The following is an 11,323-nucleotide window of genomic DNA, read 5'->3' as shown; positions in this document are numbered from 1 at the left end:
GTTCCATGGTCTCCATGGCGGTGGAGGGGCGAGATCCCCTTTGAGATTGGATCTCTCTCTGTGTGTCCTTGTGTTTCTGCGCTCCCAGATTCTGGCCTTTCACCGTTTCTTAAATTCCCGGAGATCCGTAACTTCGATTGGGCTGAAATTTTAACATGATTTTCTCCAGATATTAGCTTTCTTGAGACTAAATTAGGGCCCCAACCGCCTTAGGGATTGGTCACAAGTCTGCCAGTCGCGCCCTACGGGGGGGCCGCGCCTCCTGCGCTTGTGACCCCCTCGAGCATCGTTTCGCGTTGATTCTTCTTCCCAAAAATCATAAATATTCCATAAAAAATCCCCATAGGTTTTTGTTGCTTTTGGACTATGTTTGGTATGGATATTCTATGAAACAAGAAACATGCAACAAATAGGAACTAGCACTGGGCACTGGATCAATATGTTAGTCCCAAAAATAGTATGAAAAGTTGTCAAAAGTATATGAAAGTTGTAGAATATTGGCATGAAACAATCAAAAATTATAGAGACGACGGAGACGTATCAGCATCCCCAAGCTTAATTCCTGCTCGTCCTCGAGTAGGTAAATGATAAAAAAGATAATTTTTGATGTGGAATGCTACCTAGCATAATCTTTATCATATAATCTAATCATGGCATGAATACTAAAGCACGAGTGATTCGAAGCAATTGTCTATCATTTGACATAAAGACAGTAATACTTCAAGCATACTAACAAAGCAGTCATGTATTCTCAAAATATCATGGCCAAAGAAAGTTATCCCTACAAACTCATATAGTCTGGCTATGCTCCATCTTCCCCACAGAACGTATTTAAATCATGCACAACCCCGGTTTTAGCCAAGCAATTGATTCATACTTTAGTGTTCTCAAACATTTTCAACTTTGACACAATACATGAGCGTGAGCTAAGGACATAGCACTATAGGTGGAATAGAATGTGGTGGTTGTGTAGAAGACAAAAAGGAGGAGATATTCTCACATCACTAGGTGTATCAATGGGCTATGGAGATGCCCATCAATAGATATCAATGTGAGTGAGTAGGGATTAACATGCAACAGATGCACAAGAGCTATAAGTGTATGAAAGCCCAAAAAGAAACTAGTGGGTGTGCCTCCAACTCGCTTGCTCACGAATACCTAGGGCAATTTGAGGAAGCCCATCATTGGAATATACAATCCAAGTTCTATAATGAAAATTTCCCACTAGTATATGAAAGTGACAACATAGGAGACTCTCTATCATGAAGATCATGGGGCTACTTTGAAGCACAAGTGTGGTAAAGGATAGTAGCATTGTCCCTTTTCTCTTTTCTCGCATTTTATTTTCTTATTTTATTTGTTTTCCTTTTTTCGTGGGCTTCTATGGCCTCCCTTTTTTATTTGGGCTTCATTGGCCTCTTTTATTACTTCCTCACATGGGACAATGCTCTAATAATGATGATCATCACACATTTATTTACTTACCACTAGATATTTGGAACAAAATATGACTCTATATGAATGCCTCAGGTGGTGTACCGGGATGTGCAATGATCTAGCATAGAAATGACATCAAAAAATGGACAAGCCATGAAAACATCATGCTAGCTATCTTACAATCATGCAAAGAAATATGACAATGATGGTGCATGTCATAATAAACGGAATGATGGAAGTTGCATGGCAATATAACTCGGAATGGCTATGGAAATGCCATAATAGGTAGGTATGGTGGCTGTTTTGAGGAACGGTATATGGTGGGTGTAATGCACAGTCGAAAGTTGTGCAGTACTAGAGAAGCTAGCAATGGTGGAAGGGTGAGAGTGCGTATAATCCATGGACTCAACATTAGTCACTATGAACTCACATACTTATTGCAAAAGTATATTAGTCATTGAAACAAGGTACTACATGCATGCTCCTAAGGGAAGGGTTGGCAGGAATGGCGCGATCCCGGCTTCCAGAGAAAGGATGACAATCAATAAATAAATCATGCTCCGACTTCATCACATAACGGTTCACCATACTTGCATGCTACGGGAATCACAAACCTTAACACAAGTATTTCTACGAATACACAATTACTCACTAGCATGATTCTAATATCACATCTTCATGTCGCAAAACTATTGCAAGGAATCAAACATATCATATTCAGCGATCTACAAGTTTTATGTAGGATTTTATGAATAACCATGTGAATGACCAACTCATGTTAACTCTCTAAATAGGTATAAGTGAAGCATGAGAGTTTAATTCTTTCTACAAAAGATATGCCCTGCTCTAACAAATATAAGTGAAGCAAAAGAGCATTCTACAAATGGCGGTTTTCTATGTGTAGGGAAACAGACAATCCAAACTTAAAATGATATAAGTGAAGCACATGAAGCATTCTACAAAGCCATACTCAAAAGATATAAGTGAAGTTCAAAGAGAATTCTATAAATCAACCAAGGACTATCTCATAACAGCATGGTGCTTAAAAGAAAAAGGAAAAATAAACACAAAAGACGCTCCAAGCATTTGCACATATCATGTGACGAATAAAAATATAGCTCCGAGTAAAATTAGCGATAGATTGTAGACGAAAGAGGATATGCCTTCTGGGGCATCCCCAAGCTTAGACGCTTGAGTGTTCCTTGAATATTACCTTGGGGTGCCTCGTGCATCCCCAAGCGTAGGCTCTTGCCTCTCCTTATTCCTTCATCCATTGTGATCTCACCCAAAACTTGAAAACAGAATAACCTTCGCGAGATACGTTAGTATAATAAAGTGAATCACCACTTTAAGTCCTGTTGTGAACTCATTCCAAATTCATATTAACCTTATATCTACTGTAATCCAACTTCACCATGGTTCATACCCCACGATACTACCCATAGATTCATCAAAATAAGAGAACAATGCATAGAAAACAGAATCTGTCAAAAACAGAACAGTCTGTAGTAATCTGAACTTATACCATACTTCTGATACTCCAAAAATTCTGAACAATTATGAGAATGAAGGAAATTTGCATATAAATCAGAAGAAAAAATAATAAACTCAAAATCTCTTTATGCATAGGAATTAAAAATAATTTCGTGAGCACAGAGTTTCTATCTTTTTCAGCATGATCAAACAACTATCACCCAAACTAATCATAAAGGCTTTACTTGGCACATTATTTTTATAAGACAATGGAATTGTACAAGGGGATAATTATTTTTGCGAGAAACTTCCATGAAAAATTCTACATTGTTTCCATGAGCATGAACACAAGTGTTCAACGTCGACCCTCACTTCCGCAATGCATCACCTTTCGATCGCTTCTCTTTTTAAGAAAGTTTTAAGTTCCCCTCTATATTTTTTAAAACTATATAAAAGCAGTCAACAAAAATAAATGACACTATAAAACTTCCGGGTTGTCTCCTAGGAAGCGCTTTCTTTAAAGCCATTAAGCTAGGCATAAAGTGCTCAAGTAATGGATCCACCCGGATCCCAAGGTATATCAAAGCCAATTTTAATTAACAATGATTTGTAATTTAGTAGTGAGCACAAGGTAACATATATCATGCAATGACGAAGTCTAACTCTCTTCCTATGCATTGGCATGTCATAAAAGAACAATTCATGCACATCAAGTAAAGGCCAATACATAGCATAAGCAGTTTCTTGCAATATTATCGTATTGGAAACATCGAGAGGTGGAGATGTAGTTCCTCTCTCATAATAATTTCAAGTAGGAGCAGAAAGTACATGCATATTATATTCATCAAAATCATCATTGGTAATAGTAGAAGGCAACCCATCTATGTAATCCCTAATAAGAGCAAACTTCTCCGATATAGTGTAGTTGGGAGAGTTCACAAAGATAATAGGACTATCATAAGTGGGTGCGATAGCAACAATTTCATGTTTAACATAAGGAACTATAGCAAGTTCATGTTCATAAGCATCATTCATATTGGCATCATGGTCACAAGCCTAGCAAACATCAAGTTCATCAAAAAGGGATATTTCAAACGAATCCAAGGGATCATAGCAATCAACATAGCATTCATCCTTCGGTAAGAACGAAGGGGAATTAAACAATGTATGAGTTTAAGAGTTACTCTCATTATGTTGGTGAAGATCGTCGTCACATGATGATGTCCCGGGAGGCGTTCCAGCGCCGCCCAGAGAGTGGGGGAGAGAGCTGCCCTTCTTTTTCTTCTTCCTTGAACTCCTCCCTAGATGGGAGAAGGGTTTCCCCTCTGGTCCATGGTCTCCATGGCGGTGGAGGGATGAGAGCCCCTCTGAGATTGGATCTCTCTCTCTTTGTCCTTCTGTTTCTGCGCTCCTAGATTCTGGCCTTTCACCGTTTCTTAAATTCCCGGAGATCCATAACTCTGATTGGGCTGAAATTTTGACACGATTTTTTCCGGATATTAGCTTTCTTGGCCCCAACCGCCTTAGAGATTGGTCACAAGCCTGCCAGACGCGCCCTAGGGGGGGCGCGCCTCCTAGGCTTGTGACCCCCTCGGGCATAGTTTCACGTCGATTCTTCTTCCCAAAAATCATAAATATTCCATAAAAAATCCTCGTAGGTTTTTTATTGCGTTTGGACTTCACCGTGGAGTAGACACACCCGAGCGAAGATAGACATCGCTAAGGTGAATCCTCCCTGCCTCGAGAAGAAGCGACCTGCAGCTAGGCCATGCGCTTCGATGATGCTTTCTCCATGCAGGACGTGGGGGCTTGCGTGGTGCTCACTTTGCCAAAAGGATACAAGCTTTACTATGCGGGCCAGTTGTGCTTCAGGTATGACATGAAGGTCTCCAATAACGTTGCAGAAATAGAAGGCTTGATCGCCGGTCTCAAGGCCACCTCGGCTCTCAGCATTAAGCGTCCCGTTTCGAAGGGAGACTCCTAGCTCCTCGTCAACTTCTCCAACAAGAAGTACAAACCCTAGGATAAGCATATGGTGATTTATCTAGAGGAGATACGTAAGCTCGAGAAATGACTCGTTGGTTTAGAATTGCAACACATTTCCCGTGACGACAATCAGGAGGCCAACGACATTGCCAAACGATCATCATACTGGGAGGCCCGGTGGCCGGATGTCTTCAAAGAAAGGCTCCTCAACCCGTCGGTCGCCTCGCTCATCACCAGCACCACGCCGCTGCTTAAGGATCTGCCACCCGCACCACTAACAGGCGCATCGCCCTGCGGCCCGCCCTTGGGAGATCAGTTGCTGCTAGCGCAGGAGCCCCAAGAAGGTGATTGGACCATCGAGTTCAAAGCCTACCTTCTTCGTGGAAACCTCCTCATGGAAGACAAGGAAGCAGAGCACATCATCCCGCAAGCCATGGCTTACTGCCTGCCGGACGAGGAGCAGTACTGCCTTCGGCCAAATGACGTCTCGCGTTGGTGCATCTCGGAGCACCAAGGGCGTGAGCTGCTCGTCGACATCCACGGAACGGATTGTGGGCACCGCTCTCCTCGCGCACCCTTGTTGGTAAGGTGTTCCACATCGGCTTCTACTGGCCTACGACGCCACCGAGCATGTCCAATCTTGCGAGGCATGCTAGTTCCACACGAAGCAGATCCGTCATCCTGAGCAGGGGCAGTAGACAATTCTGCTCTCCTGGACCTTTGCTTTATGGGGGATTGACATACTCGACTCCTTCCCCTCCGCGGCTGGCGGATATTTCTACCTCTACATCATCGCCAATAAATTCACCAAGTGGACAGAGGTCAAATGCGTCCTCACCATCCCGTCCAGCTCGGCCGTCAGGATTTTCAAGGGCCTCGTATGTCGATTCAGTGTCCCCAACAACATCATCACCGACAACTGGTCGCAATTCTCTAGTGTCTCCTTAATTCATATTGCACTAACCTTGGTACGTAGATATGCTATGCCTAAGTCACACACCCGTGCAGCAACGGCGAGGCTGAGAGCGCAAACGCCAAGGTCGCCAAGGGCTTCAAGACCAGGAGCTTCAAGAGGAAGCTTGAGGCTTGCGTAAAGGGCTGGCTCGATGAGCTACAATCCGTGTTCTGATTCATCCGCACCACCGCGACAAAGCCTACCGGCGAGAACCCCTTCTTCCTTGTCTACTGGGCTGAGGTGGTGCTCCCCCCAAAGCATAAATATGGTTCCCCACGGGGTGTTGCGTTTGATGAGGCGCATCAAGCCGACTCATGGGAAGCGAACTTCCTGCTCCTCGAGGAGGCCCGCCGCCAGGCCGCCCTTCTGTAGGATAGAAAATATGTCTAGAGGGGCGGGGGGTAATTACACTACATGACAAGATAAAACTTAGCGTTTTCCCAATTTTAGCAACTATCACTAGTTGATTACACCCTACACATGCATGTCTTAGAGTATTGCACGGGAAATTAAAACATGCAAGTGTAAATAGAAGTTAAGGTAGGGAGATCAAACGCAAAGGTTGACACGACAATTTTTGGCATGGTTTCGGTAGGTGGCGCTATCGTACGTCGATGTTAGTGGATACTTCAACCCATGGAGGGTAACGCCTGCGGGAGTCCACAGAGGGCTCCACCCACAAGGTGTCCATGAAGAAGCGGCCTTCTCTATTCCACCATGGCTTTTGTCCACACATGACTAGCCTCACTCATGGTAGATCTTCATGAAGTAGGCAATATCATGCCCTTACAAATATCTTGGTTAAACTCCACAACACGAAGTAGGAGGATCCCAAGCGACACCTAACCAATCCAGGAGGCACCATCCTCCAAAAGGTAATAGATGTGGTAGAACGATGAACACCTTGCTCTTGTGCTTCAAAAGATAGTCTCCTCAACACTCAGTCACCCTCTCTCAGATTTGGCAGGGGTAGGAGCGATCGATCTTGTGGAAAGCAACTTGGGGAGGCTAGAAACCAAGGTTCAAATGGTTGGAATGGAATCTCTTGATCTCAACACATGAGTAGGTGGCTCTCTTTTAGAAAATGGATCCGGCAAGTGTAAGTGTGTTCTGAGTGCTTCCTCTACGAGTGAGAAGTAGGTGGAGGGGTATATATAGGAATCCCCCAAAATCCAACCGTTAAGACATTATTGCCCAACTCGGTGACACCAAAATGAATCTCGGTGGTACTGATTTAGACTAAATGTGGCAACTTTTGAATTCTCGGTGAGACTGACATAGGAATCTCGATGCTACCAATACGATGACCTAGACTGGTTTCCAAACTCGGTGAGCATGATTTCAAACTCGGAAATTAGAAAACTTGAAATTATGTCAACAGAATGTTAATCACAAAACATCTGTGGCACCGATAGGAATGCTGGTTGTACCGAGATAGTGGGTTTGGCATAGGATCTGTCTAAGTGTAAAATCGGTATGGCCGAGAAGGAAATATTGGTGGCACTGATTTTGCATGTGTGGCTTGGGACGGATATATTTTGTGGGAAAGTGGCTGAGTATTTTTGGCGCCTATCTCTAAACACTTGAGCAACTAATTCATCATAATACCTCGTCCCCTTTTAATAGTATTGGCTTTCCTATGGATTCAAAGTGATTTCTCACAAAGTATAAAATGAAGAGTCTTCTTGCTTGAAGCTTTAGCCAATCCTATTCCTCCCTTGCATCAAAGGATCATATACACAAAATACTATAGCCAAAGCATATTTGAACTTTTCTGAAATGTACTTGAATAAATTTACTAGTCCAATTATGCATATGTCGTGATTAATTACTGCTACCTCTTGAGCTTGCCTTGGTATACCCTTGAAGAGGAAAGGTGATGCTGCAGAGTAGATAAGTATTTCCCTCAGTTTGTTGAACCAAGGTATCAATCCAGTGGTAGTACCTACACAAATAATAAAACACTTGCACCCAACGCTATAAAGGGTTTGTGAAACCCTTCGAAGTTATTTGCAAGGATGAGATCCAATAGAGATAGGCATAAAATATTGCGGAAACAAAAGTAAATAAATTGCAGCAAAGTATTTTTGGTATTTTTCGTTTATAGATCTGAAAATATAATATGGAAAATAGACCCTCGGGCCATAGGTTTCACTAGAGGCTTCTCTCATAAAGGAAAATAGTATGGTGGGTGAACAAATTACTGTCGAGCAACTGATAGAAAAGGGAATAATTATTAAGATATCCAAGGCAATGATAATGCATATAGGCATCAAGTCCGTGTCAAGTAGACGAAAACGATTCTGCATCTACTACTATTACTCCACACTTCGACTGACTCCTGCCTACATCTAGAGTATTAAGTTCATGAAGAACAAAGTAATGCATTAAGTAAGATGACATGATGTAGAGGGATAAACTCAAGAAACATGATGAAAACCCCATCATTTTATCCTTGATGGCAACAATACAATACGTGCCTCTCTACCTCCACTATGTCACTGGGTGAGGACACCGCAAGATTGAACCCAAAACTAAGCACTTCTCTCATTGCAAGGATTACCAATGTAGTTGGCCAAACCAAACCAATAAGTCGAAGAGACTTGCAAAGATATGAAATCATGCATATAAGATTTCAGAAGAGACTCAAATGATATTCATGGATAATTTGAACATAAACTCACAATTCATCGGATCTCGACAAACACACCACAAAAGAGTATTACATCGGATAGATCTCCATGAAGACCATGAAGATCAAAGAGAGAGAAGAAGCCATCAAGCTAAAAGCTATGGACCCGTAGGTCTGTCGTGAACTAATCACACATCATCGGAGGGGCAATGGAGTGGATGTAGATGCCCTCTGTGAGCAACTCCCTCTCCCGCAGACCACCGAAAAAGGCTCCCAGATTGGATCTCTCGGGAAAAGAGGCTCCCGGCAGCGTGAAAGTATATTTGTGGCTCTCTTTGGCGATACGGGAATATTTGGGGATTTATAGGACAAGAATTAGGGTTAGGAGACCTGCATGGGGCCCACAAGCCAGGGGCGCCTTGCAGGCTTGTGGCCTCCCGACAACTTCCTTGCCCCCTACTCCAAGCCTGTTGTGTGTCTTCTGGTCCAGAAAAAATATTTGCAGAGATTTTATTCGTTTGGACTTCGTTTAATATTGCTTTTCTATAGTATTCAAAAACATAGAAAAAATAGAAACTGGCACTAGGCTCTAGATTAAGAAGTCGGACCTAAAACATCCAAAACAGACAATATAATAGCATGGAACAATCTTAAATTATAGATACGTTGGAGACATATCAATTACCAAAACAACATTAGGGAGCAATTGTGCTTTCTCCTTCGTGTCGCGAGATACCAGCAGGCCTTGCGACGCAACCACAACCCCCACGTTTGCCCTCGTACCGTCATGGTCGGGGACCTTGTCCTGAGGCAGGTCCTCTCCAAGGCGGGCTTTCACAAGCTCTCGCACATGTGGGAGAGCCCCTTCAGGATCACCCATGCCTCCAGGCCTGGTGCCGCTTGCCTGGAGATGGAGACTGAGAGCCCGATGCTAAATGTCTGGAACATTCAGCACCTCCGAATGTTCTACCCGTGACAGTCTCACGCAAGAATGAGTGGGTTTTATACGACCGGATCCTCCCATGTGTACGCCCATGACGAGTCGCATCCTGGCCTCGCAAGAGGGCTCCGCCCATGCCCAAGTGGAAGTCTCTATGCTCCGCGTTGGTGGAATGACTGTTAAACCGCGACTATGCCCGCGCCCAAGTGGAAGCCCCTTGCATCCCGCTTGGGGAAGGATCGAAGAAGGTGCCCCATGGGACACAACTAACCCAAGCTGACCCGTGCTGGAAACGGCACACGCACTTCCTTTAGGCTGACCCGTGTTGCACACGGCAGCCGTATTTCTTTCTAGGCTGACCCGTGCTGGATAGAACATCCCCTTTTGTTCCCTTCTTTTTTGAGTTGTAAACAATCTCAGCAGGCTGACCCGTGATGGACACGGCAGCCGCATCTCCCCTTTTTGGCTTGTAAACAAGTTCGCGTCTTGTTTCAATAAAGATTGTGGTCTTATGGTTTTCGCGGAGTTTCATTGGTTTTCTCTTTTCTCACCACGCGCGCTCGATATTTCCCTCTTGAACGTCACATGAGCGGGGGCTGGGGTACGGTGCCCACGCCCGAGATACAGGCTTCGTACATGGGCCTGTTCCCGCGCACACCACCTCACCAAGGCCTTTAGTGCCTAATTCCCTCATACAACACGCAAGTGCGAGCTGACGAGAGTGCAACATGCCCACGAGGCAAAACACCCCAGGCGCGGGAAAGCGCGACATTTCGAAAAAGGACGGCTTGTTGAGCATACCGCCTCGGGAGGATCCCGGCTTGTCCGGGCATCCTCGCTGGTTGGCCCTACCCAGGCACTCACACCCTGGTTTAGGGTGATGGATAATCCTCACATAAGGGTTGCATTCAGATAATACAAGGTATGGAATGGCACCAGAGGAATCCATGCAAAAGCACAAGTATTCATGATAGGAGCTCGGAGTTAAAAACAAAAGTCGTTGGCTTCAAACCTCGGCGGGATTACAAGCTGACATGAACATCCGGGTTGGGGGAAGCCTAGAGAGACACATCGCCTCTCGTCGCCATCATCATCCCCTTGTGCTTCATCTCCATTGTCTTCATCATCGATCGCGTGTCCCTCGGCACCCCCCTGACCTCGAGGTTGTCAGAGGCTTACAACCTGTTTATCGCGTCGTAGTGGTCTCCCACCGCTTTCCCTAGGGAGCCACGGACCGCCTCAGGAACAAGGCCCATTGCAACCTCGAAATCGAACTGGGGGTCAGTGCAGAGGAAGTTGTTGAAGACGTGCGGTAATGCATGGGATAGGAGATCGCGGCTTTCCTCCTCAATTAATATGCCCACCTGTCTGGTGCTCGCCTCAAGCCGTTCCACGACCTTGGTGAAAAAATCATGATAACCAGCATCGTCGGGCACGAGAGGACTAGAGACGCACCCTCCACAGATGGAACACAGGCTTGGCATGCCTGTTAGTCGAGGCCTTGGAACATCTTGGAGCGCAGGCGCTGCAGCCCCGAGCCTCCTTCTCCTCCTGAGTGGCCCGCTCCACAAGAGATGTAGCGCTGCCCACTTGCCCTTGAAGTAACGCTAGCTCGGCGGCGACAACGGCCTGGGCATGAAGTGTGGCTTCCCCCCGGCCTTCCGTGAGAGTAAGAGCCTCTTTAAAACCATATATCTCGTGCTGTAGCTCTGCGTGCCAAGACGTGAAGCGGCTCTCCTCCAGCTTCAATTTGTTTCTATAAATCTTGTGGGACTGCTCGACCTGTGTGTCGTCATGCGCTTGGATCTTTTCCACTAGTTGATTGTAGGTGGCCGCGATAACGGTGACGTCTTGATCCAGCGCCTCCAGCCGCTCGCGCTCCACGTCCAACTTCGACATA

This window comes from Hordeum vulgare, chromosome 2H (genome assembly GCF_904849725.1).
Source record: "Hordeum vulgare subsp. vulgare chromosome 2H, MorexV3_pseudomolecules_assembly, whole genome shotgun sequence".
Lineage (NCBI taxonomy): Eukaryota > Viridiplantae > Streptophyta > Magnoliopsida > Poales > Poaceae > Hordeum > Hordeum vulgare.
This window is presented reverse-complemented; position numbering follows the sequence as displayed.